Source organism: Myotis yumanensis, unplaced genomic scaffold (assembly GCF_028538775.1).
Source record: "Myotis yumanensis isolate MYYU_CA2020_CCGP unplaced genomic scaffold, mMyoYum1.0.hap1 SCAF_7, whole genome shotgun sequence".
Lineage (NCBI taxonomy): Eukaryota > Metazoa > Chordata > Mammalia > Chiroptera > Vespertilionidae > Myotis > Myotis yumanensis.
In genome coordinates, this window is record NW_027223758.1 from 81,005,189 (window position 1) to 81,027,299 (window position 22,111).

Here is a 22,111-nt window from a genome sequence, read left to right on the forward strand (position 1 = left end):
TACTTCTAATCACTAATGTGCTGAATTACAGGAATCTACAAGGGTCAGTCTCATTTTCCTTAATCTCATATTTTAGAGACTCCTCCCTATCAACTCCATGCCACACCTGCCATAAACAGTCTACATTGCCCTGTTTCCCGGTCCCCAGGCTTTTTCAGTCTCCTCCTGCACTATCCCTGGGGGCTGACGTGCGGTGAGTGCTGGTCAACTAAAAATATTCAAGTCTGATACCTGTCATCCAACCCTGATGCCTTTTTCCCTGGAAAACTTTATTTTCAGTTTCTCTGTTTCCAGGGGAAAGAAACTACTTTATGTCTGTATTAGGACCACACATCTGTATAAGAGTGAGTTGACAGCCGCAGCAAGTGTGAGAGAAGGGGATGGGGAGCAACTCTAGGGCAGATCCCAGCAGGGAAGTGGAGTGACTGTGAAGCTTACCTATTGGAGGGTGTGAAAGAGCCACCTACAGACTTAGACAACCTCACAGTTTGTGAAGAGGTGATGCAGTGAGAGAGAATCCAAGGGAATCCAATATCAGCAAATCTAGCCTCATTCCTTGCAAGGTCACTCAGCTAGGGTGGGTAACTGGCATTTTTTTTTTTTTTTTTTTTTTTTAAAAGCTAATTAAAGAAAATTTTTATGGGTAATATCCCTAAGTCAAAAGTATAGAAAAGTATATGGCAGTGCCAATCCACGAACTCTTTGCTCTGGTACACAAGAGAAATTCAGAGTAAGAATTAAAGAGTTAGGAACTCTTATAGCAACGTGACATTGTAAAGCAAACTTGAAACCAGTGGACTCCAGTCCAGGAAAGGGGAAGAAATCAGTTAGGAGGTTATCAAACTGGTATGATAAGGGACACACTGAGCTGGCTGAATGAAAACATTTATACCATGTACTGGTCTGTGATAGATGAGAGAAGAAATATTGGTGCCTCCCCCAGTAGGTAGTTTGAAGAGCACTGATGCCCAGTGAAATGCCTTTCTTCTATTTTCATTTCTTAGCGATCCAGCTCCCTCCTCGAGGCAACAAAAGTTATTGGCCTCTGTGTATCCTTGCACAGTTCACAAAAGTGTGTACACATGTGTGTGAGCATCTCATTGAACATTATTTTCCTCGTTTTTTGAAAACAACTGCAGAAAAGTCATTTATATGGAGGCACTATAACTTATTTAACCACTTCTCTATTTTACTTTAAGATAATGCTGCAATGAATAATCTGTATATATTTCATTTCATATATTCAAATAAAATCATTGGCATTGAATAGTTATGAGCGTTTGAAAGCAGGAGGCATGTGTAGCGTGCACATAGTATTTATTAAATGCTTGCTGAAGTAAGTGAAAAACGCAAAAAATTGGCGAAGCTTCTTAGTGAGATGAGCCCACACCTATGGAGCCTTTAGGGGAGGGAGGAGTTGGCCTAGTGGGGGAGGGGCTACATGAGAGGAGGGGTGGCTCACACAGTGCTCAGTGCCACTTCTGCACTGCTTTGTAAGATGGCAGGAAGTGGCAGAACTTGGCCTCGAACTCAGGCCCCTCCTATCCCACCTTCTTGCCTCTATGCTCCCGTTGGAATGATCCACTCCTTCCTCTGTGTTAAACTCCATTGTGCTCACTCATTACTTGTTGGTTTGACTTGCATCTTTCCTGTTTCTTTTTAGCATCAGGAAAGAGAGACAGGAAAAGTGGAGAAAGCTTGGGCCTTGGTGTAGACTGAGGTCCTGGCTTCAAAGCCATCTCTAGCTTTGTGACTTGGGCAAGTTGCTTAACTTCTCCAGTTCTTGTGTCTTAAATGCAGGCAGTAGAGTACCCTCACCAAGTGGGGAATGACGAAATGAGCTGGCCCTGTCTTGGCACCTGGAATGTAGTGAGCGCTCAAAAAATTGTGATCCCCCACTCTCCGTTGTTCCAAACCTAGGAGCTCCATAAGTGAACTTTATGACCTTGAACACCGCAGATGTTTCTGTGCCTCTAGCCCATGTAGGTGCTACACTCTGCCCTTGTCATGCCTCCAAGGTACATTTGCTCCCAACTCTTAGAGGCTCCATTACAAGGAGAAGAGCACAAGGAGCTGATTTTCCCCCAAGGAGAGCCAGGCAAGACACCGAAGGAAACTGAGACTGCTATTCCAGGAGTTTGATGAGAAGCAGTCATTAGAGTCCAGGCCTGCTGTGCAGAAAACAGGCTGAAGTTGGAGAACAATTTGGAGTCAATGACCCAAAGTGCATGTTCCCATCTCTTTGCTGCATTCTTACATCTCTTTGCTGCATTCTTACATCTCTTTGCTGCATTCTTACACATGCTCACTTAGCTGCTGAAGGTACACCTGGTAGTCTGCACAGAATGAACTTCAGTTTTAAGCTCAGTGTTGATGCCTCCAAAAAGACAGAGTGGGAGGAACCACCCTGGCTACAGGCATCTGTTGCCACTTGGCCAATTAGAGATGTTTCCTGGGAGACTGGTTCAGGGTGTGGGCTGCTGGCCTCCTGCCGCTGTGGAGCTCCTGTTATAACAACCCCTGAGCTCTTTAGCCCAAGTGCACTCAGGTGCTCACAATGGGGACTTAAACAGCACTTGCTGGATGAATGGCAAACGTGTCTCTACAACCTCCTGTAGGATTAATTAGCAGTTTCCTGGCCATCGGTATGATATTCTTATTGCTCAGCAACGGTCCAACACAGGTCAGAAAGCTTCCTAATGGCCATTACTGCATAGAAACTGAAACTAGGAATCCCTGCCCTTCGTTATAAAATATTTAACTCCTTCTACCTCTCAAGAAAGGCATATGCTTGAAATTTAAGACACGAAAGTTTTTTTGAGATACCCACAAGGCCCTCCACCATATAGCATCGCCCCTCTGACCTCACCCTTAACAATGATCTTTCCTCTCACCCCTCTTACACCGCACCGGCCTCCTGGGCCAGTGAAGATGCTGGCCATGCCCTGCCTCAGGCACTGTACCCATACTGCCTTTTTCAACTGGAAACTTCTACCCAAGCCAACATTATTCCCTACTTACTTTACTTTTCACTGTGGCACTTCACATCTATAATATACAACATGATTTTTTATATGTGCTCTTCATTTTTATTGGTTCACCTGGCAGGTAACTCTATGAGGGCAGGGACTTTTGCTTGCTTTTTGGTTTATTTTATACAAGGCTGTATCTCCAGTACCTAGAACAGTGCTACAAAGCAGATTTTGATTACTATTTGTTGAATAAATGAATGCATGATAAAATAAATGACACAAAACAGCCAGAAACTTAACTAGTTAAGGTGATTTACGTAGTAAGTGAGATTTAATATTCTAGGTAAAGTGAATTGATTTTCTAGATTAATGGAGGTCACATAAATTAGATAAATACTAAAGAATCGACTTGCTCAGAGACTTATGTTCCAAAGCCTTGAGGTCACTGAGAGACCAAGTTGATTGATCCAATTATTTCACTTCAGAGCAGAATATTCTCCTTAATCATGGTCACTTAGCTCTGGTGGTTCAGCAAACACCCCCCTCCTTCCAGAATAACATATAATATGTCAGTCAGCTAGCCACAAGGGCAGGGAGGAGAATGTGACTAAGCAAATAAGTCAAGAAAGTGAATTAAAAATATTTTCATCAGAATTTTCTAATTAGCACTCTTTACAAGCTGCAGGCACCTTAGAACTGCATGTCACCCTAGGACCGTGGTTGGCAAACTGCGGCTCGCGAGCCACATGCGGCTTTTTGGCCCCTTGAATGTGGCTCTTCCACAAAATACCACGTGAGGGTGCACGTACAGTGCAATTGAAACTTCGTGGCCCATGCGCAGAAGTCGGTTTTCGGCCTGGGCGAGTCTGTTTTGAAGAAGTACTGTTGATATTTGGCTCTGTTGACTAATGAGTTTGCCGACCACTGTGAGATGACAATAGGAGGTTGCCAGGAGAGGAGGGTCCAGAAAAAAAGCAAAAGAGATATTGAGAAAATGTGTATTTTGCTCCAGAATTGGTATTCACACTGCTCCATTCCAAGAAAAATGCCCCTACAGATGGAGGTAGAGCTGCAAAGACCTCAATAAAGTCTAGGTCACTGTCAAGGAGACAGAGGGAGTGAGGTCTGGACCCAAAGCTGCATTGCTAGCTTTTCACATTGCTCAGTTGTACCAACACTACAGTGCCCACCCTCAGGCTTCTTAGATGAAGCGAGCAATAAAGCAAGAAGTAGTGGCATCATGTCTTCCACATACAAACAATAAATCAAGGACTTGGAAAGGCTGACTAATTTAGTTTGATGAAATCTGCCTAGTGAATATAGTAGAGCAGCACAGAAAAGCCATTCATTCACATCTCTGAATCCCCAAACCTCTAACTCACATCCATGGGCTCCAGTGAACAGCAATGTTCATATTTTGACTTTAAGTGAGCATCCAAATGAGCTGCTGGCTTTCCTGGACCCACCATGCATTCCAACTCTCCATTAAGGGAGAAAAAAAAGAAAGAAAAATAAATGTTCCCTAGGATTTGATGATCTTATAAAGCCTTTTGTGGTCTGGCTCTACTCTCTCATAGTTTCACTCATTTGTTCAGAAAACATGCACTGAGTATCTACTTTGTGCAAGGACCTATACTAGGGATTGGATATATGAGGACAAAAAAGGGGCAGGAGTCTGGCGATGGAGTCACCACAGAAACAACAAAGGTAGTGTGGCAGTTCCCTGTGGTTGAACATTGACACTGGAGCCATCCTATCTAAGGAGTGGTTTCTAAAGCCAGAAAAAAATGATTCAGAATGAAAATTATCTTGAAAACCCTGAAGAAACACCACATTGAGGACCAATTTGCAACTTCTCAATAAGTCCAACTCAGCCGGTTTCTCCACCCGAGAGCTAGCTGTTCCTTGGCTGAGCACAGGAGAAGTGTTGGCTTTTGTTTAGGGGTCATGTGGAATACAAAATACAAACCCTCAAACAGCCAAATCCCAGTCAACATGGAAAGATTCTCATAGAATAAGGATCACATGAGAACTGAGGCCAGCTTGAGACAGACATTCCTTAAGAGGAATGGGCTACTAAATCACCAAATTATGTAGCTTAATCTCTCTCTCTCCCTCTCCCTCTCCTAAACACATACAGTTGAATAATAATTCCAATGCCAGAATAAAAGAACTGGATGTTAACTGCTGTTGGATGCTTTGTATACATAATGAGATTTCATATATATATATATATATATATATACACACACAGGTTGAGAAGATGAGGCACAGGGAGGTTAGGTAACTTGGCCAGGGTCACACAGTAAACTATGATGGATAGTGCAAGGTCCTGGACCTAGTGACAGAAGTTGTGCTACCACAACTCCATCCTAAAGGAGCAAGGAGAGGGCAATGGATGAAAAAAAAAAGGAGAGAGATGTTGAAAGCACTGCTGATAGGAACCATGGTTGTAAGTTGAGGGATGCAGCCAGCCTATATAAATAATAAATAATCCTCAGCATCTCTCCACTCTCAGTCTCCTGCCTTTTTGTACAGTTCCCCATGAACTGAACCAATAAGAAAGCCTAGGGATAAAGAACCTGTTGATATATAGTCCACATGGCTCAGTCTTTGAGGGTGGATAGGAATCAGGAGAGGCAAATGGAAGCAACCAAAACAATTTTCTGTCAGAGAGTAATTCCTTCAGGTCAACAACAGCAGTATCATACTCATCTTCACATTCCACTAAACAATAGCTGTCATGTCATAAGATTAATGAACAATTGTATTAATAGTTTTTCTTCCTTTCCTCTCTGTTCTTTTGTCTCCAAGACCTCAGGCCAAAAGTGAAGGTGGCATTGCCAGCCAATTGTGGGCAGCTGGTGATTGTCTAATAAGAGAAAGTGTTGTACCCTTCTGTGCCCCTCACCATGATTTGGGTGGTGTGAGTGGAGAACATTCTAGAACAGGATCCTCTCTTATAAAGATTCTGTGTTGCTTGCCCTTTTGCAGTTGGCCTGGAGGCTTGGGAACAGGGAGGGTGGAGTGTTTCTTTTTCTGGGGATGCTTCCAAGCCATTTCGTAGAGCATCAGCAACTTTAATTTGGGTCATAACCAAAGTTTGAGAACCAGGCTATTCAGTGAACTTCTTTATACGATGTTGAAAAAAACCCCACAGTTTTTCAAGTGACCAAAATTGTTGTCAGAAGCATTTCAGATTTGAATCATATTCATGAGAAAAATGTGGCAGAGGAGAGCTGCATATCTGTTCCTTCAATCAGTACTTAACTATCAAGTGCCCTTGTACCAAAAACAATTAAGGAGAAAGGACATTAACAAATGATTGGAATGAATGGACATAGTTTAAAGGCTAAAACCAATAATACTTTTTTTCTCCTCAAGGCCCCTCCCAAAGATCCAATGTCTCAAAAACAAGTCAGTCCAGCTCTAAGGAGGTCGTCTTGCTCTAGTTGGAGTATTTCTTACAGACCTTTCATAAGGTTGTTGATGGTCTTTTAACCACAAGCAGCTGGGATCTCTATATTTGTTAAAATTTCTCTGGATACATTTGCACAACAAGAGAATGTGTTCTGGAATATTCAGATTTGAAGGTCCTGGGGAGGTCATCTGGTATGTCCCCCCACCCCCTCTCTTTTTGTACCCAACCTTTCCCACACTAATTGAGGGAATCTTCCTGAGGGTGAGGATCCTGAAGAAGAGAAATTGTCTTCTCTTACAATCTGCCTTGTCTTGCTGTAAGAAAGGAAGCTCTCTTGGAATCTTCCCTTTTCAGAATTAAAAACAGAAAGTACAATAGTTTAATACATCTTATGACCTTCATGTTTTATTAAATTTCATAAAGGCATTCCATCCAAAAGAGGGTCAGATTTTAAATTAAGGCTCTACAACAAATATTTAAACTCATATTTAATAAAAAAAAGTTATTGTGTAGACATACAATTGCAATTGATTACAGAAGACAGGTATTGAAATTTTGAAAGGGCAATAGATATTGTAAATGGATAATAATGTTTAATGGGATACTGGTTTTGCTATTTATTTGGCCTATATTATATGCATTTTGAAAATTTATGGAACAGTGGCAATAGTTTTTTTTAGCTACAACTGCTTCACACATAGAAGGGGTATAATGTGCAGTGATGGAAAGAATGCATGTATTATATGAGTTAAAAAATCTACAAACTTTACACTCTCTTTTGTTATGAGGAGTAATATACTTTAATTAATTGAATGTAACAACATATCATAGAGAAGATCATTTGTCTTAGCATTACAGCAATCTTTGAGGAGTGATGTGAAATGCTCATGCACCCTTAAGGAGCTGAGCTTTGAGACGGAGAGGCATGATCTATAGGGACATAAAACAAGGAAAAAGAGATATCTGGCTCTGTTCCAACTCTCAGGGGAGCTGGAATGGTTTGTTAAGCCTTTTTGGAGGAAGTAAAATTGAGGAAACTTGAGTAAATTCCAAAGAGGCATTTAAAGATTGTCAAAGGATTTGCCAAATATTCTCAGCAAGGCAGCATAGAAAGGCTACTTAAAAAAAAAAAAAAAATTACGCCCCCCTCCCCCCCAAACCAGTATTTTTCAGTACTGAGAATTTCCACTTAGTTTTATTTCCAGAAGTTTTATTATATTCTTCTTCTTTGTATTTTCCCACTTACGGCTCACAGAGCTTTTTAACCTGTGGGTTGATGTCTTTCATCAGTATCAGAAAATCATGGCCTTTTCCCACCCAAATATTGTTTATTTCCTATTTGTTCTATTTTCCTCTTCTAAGATTGCAATTACATATATGTTAGACACCTTAATTCATCTCACACATTTCTTTCTGTTCTGTTATTTTTATTGTTTTTTCTTCCCGTGCTTTAATTTGGGTATTTTCTAAAAACGTCTCTTAAGTTTCAATAATCCTATTTTCTGTTTTGTCCAGTCTGATATTAAACCCATCCAACTTTAGACATTGCATATTGTACTTCTAGAATGTTCATTTAATTACTTTTAAAATAGATTGTAATTCTCTATTGAAATATTTTATCTTTTTATCTATTACATACGTATTCTATTTTTTTTTTCAACATAGTTTTTGAAGTCCTTGTTTGTTAATTACAACATAGAAATTATCTCTAAATTCCCTTAGGCCTTTGTTCTTTCTTGTCATTCAATGTCACCTCCTCAGAGAGGCTTTCATGACCTGTCACACTGAGTTCATTCCTAGGCTGCTGCTTCTTCGGCAGTGATCTCGGTTATTTGTGTTTGTGGTCTGAGCCTTCCTTTCTCCATGGAAGGCCCTCTCTGAGGTCAGGGGCATTTTTGTCCTGCTCACCACTGTATGCTTGACTGCCAGAACAGTGACTATGTCAGGGCAGGCTTCCAGTAAAGTGTGTTGAACTGAGGAATTAATGAATCAGTAACAAATAGTTAACTCAGGTATGTTTACAAGAATTTCATTCATGGACTCATAGGATGCCTAGACTGAGACACTCACAGAAAGCCTTTAGTTTTATTTCTTAATATAGCTTCTGACCCATAATATCACAGAAGAGGAATCTATATAATAAAAGCCCAGCGACTGAACGGTGCAACAACCGGTCAACCAGTTGCTATGATGCACACTGACCACCAGGGGGCAGACGCTCAGTGCAGGAGCTTCCCTCTGGTGGTCAGTGCGCTACCACAGTGAGAGCACCACTCGGCTGACCAGGATGAGTGGCTGCTCCCACTGCAAACCCTGGACCGAGGGGCAGGAACCCAGGCTGCAATCATTGTCTCCTCACCCCAGGCTCCTCCTCCTGGCTCCCTGCTGCCTCCTCACAGAGCTGACCCTGGAGGCTGGGAGGCAGGTTCGTGGCTGCCCAGGACTGAGGCCTACTCTCCTGCCTCTCAGTGCTATTGTCCCTAGGCCTGGCCTGACTGGGTCCTTTGGAGAGGCTAGTGCACTGGCTCCATGGAAGGTGCCAGACCAGGGAGCAGCTGTTCAGAGGGCGGGTCCACAGCAACTCAGCTGACCAGGATGAGCGGTGCTGTCACAGCGGGTGATCCCTGCAGGCCATGTCCCCTCCAGTGCACGAATCCCATGCACCAGGCCTCTAGTGTACTGATAAGAATGCAGATGTTGCTATTGAACTGATCTGGGTTCAAGTTCCTATTGGTAGAGTGACCTCAGGTAATAACCTCCAAATTGCTCACTTGTACATTAGGGAAATAAAGTCTTCTTCTGATAAATAATAAAATCTTTCTGAAAACTTAACCCTATATACTGACATGGAGTAAACCTTTAATAAACATGAGCTACTCTTATTACAATAATAATGTTCACTGTGATGGCCTTATAAGTAAAAGGATACGTTCTGTGCAGTAAATTTTATGAATATCCAACACCATTACCCTTTTTACATTTTAGCATAAAATAAAACTTCAAATATCCAAACAACCTGGAACAATTCATAGCAATGCTAATATAACTTTTATTTTATAATATTTTATGCCTTGCAAACCCCTTTCGGAGATATCCTTTCATTTGATGGTTCACAGCTGCTCATTCACTGAATAATGTAAAGCTTTAGCAATTTTGTAATAAGAGTTACCTGCGTCCCCGTGCAAGAGCCAGCTGCATCTTGGACTCTTCAGTCTTAATGTTTTGTTTGGTCAAATCAGATTTCCTATGCCAGAAAGTACAGAGCCAATTTGTTCTCTTGAAAAGCTCAAATTTTAACGGTGAGAAAGAAAAAAGTCTTTATCTTTAAAAGGCAGCTTGGAGGTGTCAGTTAAATTCGCTGCTGCCCACAGATGCTTAACCTGGAGAAATCAGAAATAATGGAGGATTAAAGACTATGCGCTTACAGTAATTTTGGAAAATGAAGGAGTCCCTCAGGTAGAAATATGATTCATTAGCCGAAAACTTTTCAAGTTACAGACTATAAATATTTGAAGTGTTTCCCTTCTAAGGAGGCAAAGGAATCATTCAACCCAGTGCAAGGAGAGGTGATGAGGAGTAATGGGATGACATTAACACAGAGACATTTCCTCAGGAGGGTGAGCAGGTGAGACAATGGCTTTGCTTCAAATGGGTACAAAACAAGACCTTGGTGCTTTGTGTAGGGAGCCAGTGGCTGAGTGCCTGTGGCTGATGACCTGTTCAGAGACACTGAGTGATTTTAATGCTTCATTCAGTGCCTTTTTAATTGGTTTGAATGAACTTGTTTAAAAAAAGGTCAAAATAAGTAGAAATGTTGATGATTCCTTGGCATGTAGACATTCACTTTTGCTGTGTGTGTGGTTTTTTGTTTTTTTTGTACAACACAGCCTAATGAATGCATTCTATTTTGCCACTCTTATCTGTGTATTTGCTGATTCTCAATGATAATGAAATAGGAGGAAATAAGAGAAGGAAAATACATTAAGTTGGGGCAGAGGGTGGGAGGAGGGAGAAAGGTGGATATTAAAGTGACTCTCATACACGTCTAATCAATTGAGGAATATAAACATCACTCTGAACAACCAGCATTCAGGCAACCATCCCTCTTTGTACAAATAGACTCCTTTTGCATTCTTTTTGCTGAATCTTCTCCAGTAATCCTGCCTTTCATGCTATTTAATACAAGGAAATATGTAAAGAAATATGAAGAATAAGAGGACCAGGGTCAATATATTTCTGTCTTCAAATTTATCAGTCTTAAAGTTGATAATATGGTTTTCAAATATTTAGATGAAGTAAATACAGTTTTAAAATTATTATATGATTCCACTTGCATGAGATACTTAGAAAAACAAAGTATAGTAGAGCTTATAGGGACTGGGTGTGTGGGAGGATGGAGAATGATTGTTGAATGGGTACAGAATTTCTGTTTGGGATGATGAAGATGGATGGTGGTGATGGTTGCACACATTTTGAGTGTACTTAATGCCACTGAATTGCACATTAGAAATGATTAAAATGGTCAATTTTCTGTTATGAAATAAAAATATTAATTTTTAAATTTGAAAACTGAAGCCAGGTTAATTTTGACTGATTTGCTAGCTTATGGGATATTTTTTCAAGAAAAGTGTCCTTTCCAAACTGCCCACACATCCAAATAATTTCCTCATATCCCCTCCCCATTATCACTACCAATAACTTTCTAAAATTTAAAGTAAATGTAAAGATTGCTCTCTAATATTTATTGTAGCTACATTGATTTTAAATTTATGCTATACAGTTGTCAGTATGTGAAACACAGTTGATCCTTGTACTATTATTTATTAATTTGTATTATTTTTCATACAAACAACTGTAAACCTACTTTTGCCCCACCCTGTATTATAATTGATGATAAGATAATATTCATTCATTTACTAATTCATGCAGCAAACACATTTAAACACTTGGTCAAAATTTTATCCTAGGTAGTAAATAATGGTGCTGGGTTCAAAGATATTGGTGGTATTAGTCTCTACTCTTTTTAAATATATATATATATTTATTGATCTCAGAGAGGAAAGAGAGGGAGAGAGAGATAGAAACATCAATGATGAGAGAGAATCACTGATTGTCTGCCTCCTGCACATCCCCTACTGGGGATAGAGCCGCAACCCAGGCATGTGTCCTTGACCGGAATTGACCCTGTGACCCTTCAGTCCTCAGGCCGATGCTCTAGCCCCTGAGCCAAACTGGCTAGGGTGTAGTCTCTACTCTTAATGAGCTTATTATCTATTGGGGGAAAGAGACATGTATATCAATAATTGAAAAAAATGTATAAAGTAATATATGTTGAAGATACTACAATTGTACTTAAATTAATGCCTTACATGTGAATATACTTTACATATGTTTAGCTAACATATTTGCATAAAAGGAAGCAGATTTGTTTGAGCAGTGAGTCCTCACAGAGGACTAGAATTTTATTGAGGCCATAAAAAATGGCAACTACATTTATTCCCATTTTACAGATTATATGGACTTATTTTTACATAACTATGTACAACTTAACAATTTTAGAGGATTATAGATGTTAAAGTTTGAAAAGGGAACATTGGAATTTGAAATCAGTCCTCAGTTTAATTTCTAACTCTATTGATTACAACTATGTGATTAAGGGCAATTTATTTAATCTCTTAGAGTTTCAACGTTGTTTCCCAGAAAATGGAGCAACAGCTTCCTGATGGTCTTATATTGACTGAGATAACATACATAACACATAAAGCTCTTGGATATAGCAAATCCTCAATAAATATTGGTTGCCTTCTCTACTTGTGGTTGTTTTAGCTTAGGTTGTTATAACAAAATGCTGATGGAATCCATAATTTGCTTGGTGCGATCCCCGGGTCTGGCACACCAGTTCCAATTATAACATTGTTCCTATCTGAAAATATAATGTGGCTCTCAGTGATCTGTGTTTGATAATCCTCTTTCTGGTATGGCTTCCAGGAATATGGCTTGATGAAAAACAGGAACTGTTTTGTATGAGTGTGTTTGAATACACATATACGTACATAAAATATATATTTGTACTATTTTCAAGTACTTTAAGGAATGCAATCTACTGTTTAGCAAAGTATTAGAGAACAGGGTTCTTACCAGATGTGTTTGAATGACTGGCTATCAATCATTTGTAATTAGCACACTCTATGTAAATTTATGCAACTTAAGTGCGTGAAAACAATTTATTCTTGTAAGTAGATTAAATTGTCCTTTTTACAGTCCTGTTTACATTGGTAATTTATTTAACAGACCCTCATTTCATTGATGGTAAACTTTACCCCTGCCCAAGTTCAAATTCTCTCATTTTGGCAAAGTGCCATCTGAATTCATGAGGTTATATTGCACTAAGAATATATAAAAAAAAAAAAGTGGAGCACCAAATTCCATCAATCAAGTGCTGGCTGCCAGTGACAGGAAATTGGCACGCATACTGGGCCCCCTGACCAGATGGTAGACATCTGTGCTTTTCCCATCAGCAGGGCCAGGTCAACTGTGTACCCTCCACAGATAGGCCTCAAAGAGTCACGGCCCCTCAGGTGGAGGGCAGCTCTGGGCTATTAACATATTTGGGTAATGAACAGCAAAGAGGAAACTGACACCTTGGGATGCCTTGAACTTTAAAAAAATGATGTCATAGAACTTAGGACAGGAGCCAAGTTGGATCTCCTTGAGAGTTTCCAAGATGAGTTAGTATCTGCATCTTCATAATGTAGGAAAACATACAGAAGAGCAACCTTCCAGCAGACCATCCCGTTAGAGTGTCCTGGGCAGAAATCCTGAGGACTTCGGCTCTAACCTGATGTGAAAACTTTGGCTTCTTCACCAGCTGGAGACTCAAATCTCTGCACGAAAAGGGAAATATTCTTTCTGCTTCCCCTACCTTCCAGGGAGAGTTTGAGGGTCCCATGAGCTTGAGGATGTGAAAGTACTTCTTCAACCTAGAGAGAACTGAAGAAACCATTGCACCACAACCCCTCTTCACTAACTTCAGTCCCAGTTACCCTTATGACAAAATTAAGCATTTTGTCCTCTATGAAAGCCACCCAGTTTCTCGCCACTCAGATTGTGCTTTCCAAATCTGAGGTGCTAGAACCTCTAAGATCTATCAGGGTCTTATCCTGTTCTTAACTTCACTCTGAAAAGCTAAGGAATTTGAGTGCCCTGTCTTCTCATCCTCTTTCACAGGAAGATGCTAAATAAAAATGTGTTAACTGATTCATAGCTCTGACATTTCCACTCATATTCACAGCCCATTAGACTGCAGTACTTTTCCCTCAAATCTCTGGCTGCAATCCTATTAAAAGGACAAGCAGGATATTTTCATTCTGGGCCCTGTCAGTATGCATCAGTCCTGCCAATGCCCACAGATAAATCCCTGCCTCTTCTGTTCTGTGAAAGTGAAAGGACTTCACCAATGGCCTCTTGCATGCTGAGAAAGTCATCGTTGAGCTTCAAATGCACTTGTAAATCTCACTTTGTCTTTAAAGACTGTCACTATTAGATTTCAATAAGCAACAATGGTAGCAAGGAAGTGGGGGGCGGGGGGAGGGGAGAAAGAAAGAGAGAGAGAGATTCCTTATTGTGGGCATAGAAGAGCAGTAGCCATAAAATTCAGAGATTCAAAACCTAATTCTAGTTCTGCTTTTAACTAGCATCTGCAACCATGAGCAAATTATTCCCTGAGTCTGAGTCTCGGTTTCCTCTCTTCTGAAATGCTCATTTGGACTAGATGGTCTCTAATGACACTTTATATTCTATCATTTAACTAGAGGCCCAGTGCAAAAAAATTTGTGCACTCAGAGGGAGGGTCCCTCAGCCTGGCCTGTGTCCTCTCGCAGTCTGGGACCCCTCGGGGGATTGACCACCTGCTGGCTTAGGCCTGCTCCCTGGGGACTGGGCCTAAGCTGGCAGTCAGACATCCCTCTGGCAGCCCGGCAGCCCTCGGGGGATGTCCACTTGCCAGCAGGGAGCAGACCTAAGCTGCAGTCGGACATCCTTAGCGCTGCTGAAGAGGCAGGAGAGGCTCCCACCACCACTGCTGTACTGGCAGCCATCAGCATGGCTTGTGGCTGAGCAGAGCTCCCCCCTGTGAGAGCACACTGACCACCAGAGGGCAGCTCCTGCATTGAGCATCTGCCCCCTGGTGGTCAGTGTGTGTCATAGTGACCAGTCATTCCCAGTCTTTCTGCTGTTAGGGTCAGTTTGCATATTACCCTTTTACTATATAGGATAGAGGCCTGATGCATGGGTGGGGGCTGACTGGTTTGCCCTGAAGGGTGTCCCGGATCAGGGTGGGGGTCCCGCTTGGGTGCCTGGCCAGCCTGGGTGAGAGGCTGATGGCTGTTTGAAGCTGGTCACACCCCCTTCAGGGTGGGGGTCCCCACTGGGGTGCCTGGCCAGCCTGGATGAGGGGCTGAGGGCCATTTTCAGGCTGGCCATCACTGAAGCTCCCAGCCTCTCCTTTTTTTCTTTTTTTTTTTTATTCTGGGATTTATTTACCTTCTATAATTGAAACTTTGTTGCCATCCTGCTTGCTCCAGCTCTGAGGCCATGGCCTGCTGAAAGCAGGTATCTGGGGTTTGTTTAGCTTCTATAATTGAAACTTTGTTGCTTTCAAAGCTGTTGCTTTCAGAGCTCAGAGCCAGGCCGTGGCAGGCGGGGAACCTTGGCTTCCTCCATCCCTGGAGCAAGCAAGCCTCCTGTTCACTTCAGCTGCGTGGCTGCCAGCCGCCATCTTGGTTGGCGGTTAATTTGCATATCACCCTGATTGGCCAATGGGAAGCATAGCAAAGGTACAGTCAATTACCCTTTTTGTCTTTTATTAGATAGGATGGTTCCCAGTGGAAAATATCACAGATAAAATTGGTAAGTCCCAAGAGGTCATAGGAGGCATGCTAACCCCTACACTCTTTTTTGAAAACAAACAAACAAAACCTGGGTAATTGTTTATATATTAGCAGAATTAAACTAGAAGGAGATCATTCAGGTCTTCCTGACTCTAAGTTCTAGATTTTGTAAAGTGCCTAATTTTTTATGAGTTGAACAGAGGCAAACAGGAGATTATATATATATCTCACTAGCATCTGTCAGTGTCCCAGAGTCTGGCCATTCTAATAGGTGTACAGTGCTATCTCATTGTTGTTTTAATTGTCTTTTAATACGGGTCTTATCTCCTCAAACAGAATATAAGTTATGGAGCAAATGAGACCTTATTCTACTTTTCTCCCCTGTCCACTACCACAGAACTATTGTTAAATGGGTACTTGATAATGTTACTATAGTCACCTGCCATGCCTAGTGTTTACCCAGATATAATCCAATCAAGAAAAAGATGAACAGAAACCTTTTGGGGTAGTGGATGAACCATTGACAAGGTATTCAGCTGTTGTGTTTTCTAAATAAAACCAAAATATAAAACAAGGGAATTTCTATCAGGATTTGGTGTGCGTACATATTATTTGAGTTCAGAGATTTCATGCAACTTCTCTCAAAGCTGCCTTCTCTGCTGTCAAGTAAATCATGACATCCTTCCACAGAAGCAGGAAAATGCTGCCTTGACCTGCGGGCATTAATGAGAGCAACCAAATAATTTATCTTCTAGGCCAGGGCAATTTTAAGAATGAAAAGAGCACTAATAGAAATTATACCAGATAAACAGGCACAAGCCAGGACTGTCTTAGATACCCTTTTTGGGTTGTAGATTCCTTTGAAAAGAATAGAAACTATAGTTTCTTTCTCCAGAAGTATTTTACCTTAAGTTACAGGCTATCCTCACTCCTTATATCCCATCTGAATTCACTGATTAAGAATTTCTGACCCACACTGTCTCATGTTCATCTGAGTGTGTTGCTCCTTCAGTAAACGCACAGCCCAAATAAAAGGGTTAAAATGATCTTCCAGGGTCCCTAAATTGCATGAGAAGAACAACAATATATAAATGTTATTTTTTTTATAGCTGATTTATGCTTTCAACTAAAATGTCTGTAAAGTTCATATCTCTGGAGAAAATCCAATTTTCTATAGCATGCATTTTTTTGTTAATCTCCTGATGATATTTTTTCCATTGTTCTTCAGAGAGAGTGGAAGGGAGGAAGGGAGGAAGGGTGGGGAAGGGGGAGAGAGAGAGAAACATTGATGTGAGAGAGACTCATCGACTGGTTGCCTCACACAAACACCTCACTGGGGGTGGGAAGGGAAACTGCAACCCAGGTATCTTGACCTGGAATCAAAACCTAGACCTTTTGGTTCATGGGCCGATGCTCTAACCACTGAACACACTGGCCAGGACTCTATAGCTTGCATTTTAAAGTGGGAGTTGTATTCCCATTTAGAGAAACATACATAATTAAATATTTTTATATCTATAAGAGCATAGTAATTACTTTGGAAATAGATCCGTCATTTTTTAGCATTTTCAAAAACAACCCTAAGCTCTCTTCCTCTGAATTCCTTTTGGCCTCCTTGACACATTTATAGTCACCTAACCTGTTATAATGCCTCAGGGAGCTTGGTTACTGTACCACATCATGCCAGTAGGTGCTGCTGTAACATGGTAGGCCTCTCTGGGAAAAGATTTCCTTTGATAAAAAAATTGATTTTATTGGGGTGACATTGGTTAATAAGATTATATAGGTTTCAAGTGTATAATTATGCAGTATATCATCTGTATACTGCATTGTGTGCCTACCACTCGAAGTCAAATGTTCTTGCATCACCATATATTTGATCCCCTTTACCTTTTATTACCCCCATCCCCTTCCCTCGGGTAAACACCATACTGTTGTCTGTGTCTATGAGTTTTTGTTTATTTGTTTTTCATGTTTGTTCATTTGTTTCTTTTAGTTTATATCCTGCATGTGAATGAAATCATATGGTTCTTGACTTGTTCTGTCTGACTTATTTTGCTTAGCGTTATACTCTCAAGATCCATCAATGTTGTTGCAAATTTCATCTTTTCTTATGGCTGAGTAGAAATGGCCAACAGATATATAAAAAGTCACTCAACTTCACTAGCTATTATGAAAATGGAAATTAAAACTGTAATGAGATACCACGTCACATCTGTTAGAATGGCTATTATCAACAAGACAAGTAATAATGAGTGTTGGAGAGGTTATGGAGAAAAAGGAACCCTTGTTCATTGTTGGTGAGAATGTAAAATGGTACAGCCATTACAGAAAACAGTATAGAGTATCTTCAAAATTAAGAATGAAATTATCATATAACCCAGCAACCTCTTCTGGGTATCTACCAGAAAAAAATGTGAAGACTTCTTAAACTTCATATTTTAAATAATTACAAATTTTCAACAATGAGATTGTAATAATCTCATTACAGCCTCAAACAAAGCTTTCTGTGTACACTTCCACTCTACTCCTTCTGTCCCTTCAATTTTCTAAACATAATTAACAATGTGTCTAAATATATATTTGGTGAGTAGCTTCGTAGGATGCTGCTAGTCACTTGCCCTAAACATTTTACACACACACACACACACACACACACACACGTGTGTGCATCTTTGGAAGACCTTTATGTTTTAAGGACTATTTTAAAAATAATATATATTTTAAATAAAACATTTTTTTAAAAATCTAAAGTTATTACATTTTCATTGTAGAAATTTGAACTAACACAAAACTTAAAGTAGAAATGCTTAATTCACCCATAATTCTACCATTTAGAGATAACATAGGCTACAAATTTTTATATTTATTTTTGTATATAATATATACATATAGAAAATGTGTACCAAGATATATACATATAACCCCCTGCTTATCTTTTTTATCATCTCCTGTAAAAGTATAGACACTCCCCCAAAATCTAGAACTTAGAGTCAGAGAAGACCTTAATGATCTTCGTCTAGTTTAATTTTATTACATTACAGATAAAGAAATTTAGACATGTATCTAGCAACCACATTTTAATTTTTAAATTAACAAAAAGCCTATGTTTTCCATAGGTAAATTATTTACTGATGTATAATCTCAAATTTAGATGTCATTAAATAATTCAATAAACATGTCTAGACTCTCTGCTATAAGCACAATTACACTTCTTGAGAGGTAACAAAGAACTTCCTTGTGTTGTTTTGTCTATTCTCCAGAATGTGAGAAATACCATTATTGTTATAATTCCCATTTTAGACATTAAGGAATTGAGGTTCAAATAGATCAAATAACATGCCAAAATTCTACAGGAAGAAGATGAATGAGCTAAAACTTAAAATGCTCTGATTTCAAACCCCATGTTGTTTTTAGTATAGTATTGTAATCCAAGTAGTAAAGTTTATGAATTAAAGTCCTTAAGCAATCTTACAATTTGGCCAAAGAGAGAACATATATTCATCAGAATATTGGAACAGACAGACACACAAAAAATAGCTAGAATTTACTGAATATTCATGAAGGGCTGGACACTGTGCTAGAGAATTTTCCTGCATTATCTGAAGGAGGAACTATTTCCCCCATTTTCTATGTGATAAAACCAAGGCTTAGAAAGGTTAAATGATAAATTCATTAAATAAGAGTTGTGTCTCAGGCAACTGGACCACAAAGTTATTATGTTGCACAGTGATCTAAATACCATGAATCTTTTTCACTGAACAACTGCAGTTCTGTTTTTGCCATTAAATATGACATCTTTCTCAATGCTGGGAATAGTGGGAAGAAGATTCATAGACATTGTAGAGTGTTAGGCTATTGATAGTCAAGTAGGGACTCCACCTGGACTTTGACATTGAGTAGGGCACGTGGATGAAGTGAGTTGAGAATAGGACTGTTGTCACTGCAGATGTGGGCAAGAGCAAGAGAAAGGCAGAAACAAGAAAGAATGTGGTATTTGTGGAAACAATACAGCAACCCTACAAGCCAGAATCTTGGGACCACAGCTGGAGTAATTGACTGGAACCAGATCAGGAAGGGCTGGAAATGCCTGGATGAAGAGTTTGGGCTTCGCTATTGAAGAATTGAGGGACACTGAAGATGTTTGACTGTAAAAGTCTGACAATGCTTGCCACCAGCGAGGTGTGCCTGGGAGGGGAGGATGTCTGGGTTAGTGTAATTGGCATTGAGCCGAAGTAGTTGTCAAGAGCTTCGGCTTAAAAGCTCATCCTTGGTTTTGCCTACAGTGTTAAGAAAAAGAATCATTGCTGTCCATGGTTCTATTGCATCTACAGCCTAGGGCAAGGTTGGGGGGAAAAAAATAAATGCCAGTCTGATTTCTTCTGTTGAGAAACAAAAAAGAGAGCATGAACTGTGCTCTGCTTTAGCAGTGTGAATTTTAGGATTCACAGCTCAGTGCTTCTTAAGTCTGGCTGCATGTGAGTATGTGGACCTGGGCACTTCTCAAAGGCGTGAATGCTCGGAATTCACCCCTGGAAACTCTGATTTAGTTTCCTTAGGGTGGAGTCCAAGCAATGGGGATTTCTGAAAGCTCCCAGATTATTCTAATGTACAGCAACTGGTTGAGTACCAGAGCTGCAATGGAGGAAGTTAAAATGAGTGCCATGTGCACCTTTCCTTGTGACCTTAAAACAAAATTCTCTTTTCCAAGTCTATTGAGTCTGAACATCCAGCCTCTTGTAGCCAGAAGACCCTGGTAAAGTATTTTAGAGGGTATCTTTGGATGCTTTCTTTTAAATTTCTGTCTAAGTTTGCTGCAGAGGTCAAGAAAATGAATGGGGAAAAAACAACTTGATGATCTTGTCAGGTCCCCCCCCCCCCCCCCCCCCCCGCCCCTACCTTGATTCCACTTGTCTAATTTCTGTCAGATATTAGGGGCAAGGCCTGATCTTACATGTGAACTTACCATCCAGACCTCTCTTTCTGGCTCATATTCTAATTTTCCCTCCACTAACCTCTCACAGCTCATTCAACACTTAGCGATTGGTGCCCCTCTTTCCTCCAGAAGCCTTTGGCTGAACCGTTCTTTAGGGTTGGGCCAAGGCAAGTCTTACTTTCTTTACAAGCCTTCTGCTGGTGGAATCCATCTTGAGAACTCATTTTTCCTCACTTATTTGCACCTATGTCATGAGCAGTGCCTTGTGGCATCTAACTTTTTTTTTTTTTGTATGTAAGTGTCTTATCTCTTCCCCTTCAAACCAGTGCCTTGGGTACTCTTCTACGCTGCTCATAGCGATGCCTGGTGAACCTTCTCTAACAGTCTTCTGTGGTAAACTTCTCCCCACACTCATTACTCTTTAACTCTGCTTGTGGGTCCTGATGCTTAGGCTGGAAAACACTCGCTTACGTTTGCTCATTTTCTCAATGTGTCTCATCTGCTCTAATTGCAGTTAATGATTCATAGACCATAGCTTTTTCTGAGGCAGCTTCCACAAATTCTTGGACCCCTCTTCTTAGTATAGGACTTGCAAATGTGTATACATTGTATAGCTCCTAGATGGTTTGGATTGTTAGCCAAGCTTGGAAAGAACTTTCTAGAGCTACATTTTAAATTTCATTTGTTCCAATGCCCAGTAACTAATACTTTTTAACTCTGTGACTCAACACCCCACACACCCGTAACTGAAACAAATATATACGTACCTTTACTATATTTGGTGTATTATTCTGATATTTTCTAGTCTATTTCATCAAAAATGGCAACCTTGCAATTCTCTATTGAGTTGTAACTCTTAGTTTGAAAAATACTGTTCTAAAATCTAGCACAGAGTTACGTAAGTACTTGAAACAACACTGGTGGTATTAAATTATATCTTTTCATTTTAGATCTAGGGAACACTTTTTAATTAAAAAATTTCCCTATCCCATTTCTCTCACTTTTAAGCTAAGTGCCACTTTCCCGAGCTGCTTGCTCTAAGTCTAGTTCTCTGTTTCTTTAAATCTTCAAAAAGTCATGGTGCTTCCAGGAGGCATTTGTTAGGAGAAACTTGTCCAAGCTCCAGCCTATAAGGACAAAAGAGTGGTTCCTTTTGAAACCAAAGAAGCTTACCATATATCTTGTTGTGTGTGTGTGTTGTATGTCTTCTTTGGTGGACTTTAGGCTTCTAGAACACACAGACCTTGCCTGCCTTAGTCTTTATTTCAAGAAGTGGCAATACTGCTGAATACCATTTGTTTGTTCAATGCATAGTTGTTGAGTGGTTGCCTTGTGCCTGCTAACTTGGTCTAATAAAACTTGACATCAATTTATTCAGGCAGGGACCTCTTAATATACCAAGCTGTCACTTTCAGCTTTCCAGTTGAAAGACAAGTTAGTTGACATTTGCACCAAGATGGATTGTGCCACCTATTCTCCAAAGTGAGAAAGCAGGACAGCCAAGGTCAACAACAATATAGGAATTGATTTCTTATTTTCTTTTGTTTGTCTAATTGCTGGATCAGACCCTAAAAATAACTGACCAAATAATTTAATTACAAAGGTAGAGCAATGAAGAGCACTCTCAAAGTTCTATTCAGTGTTATTTTGACCAGGAGGTGCAACAAGAACCTCTTAGAGCTTGAAAAGCACCTCACCTAGCAAGTTGGATTTCACATACATGCTGTCCAGAGAAAATATCTAGATTTGAAAACTGGTTTCCAGGTGCCATACTGTATGTACTCTGCATAAAATTCATATGGTTAAATCCATATTTTAAAAATTCCATTTTAGGTATTAGGTTCTGTTAGGTTACATCATGATCATATTACAAAAAGCATGTAGAAAAATAATA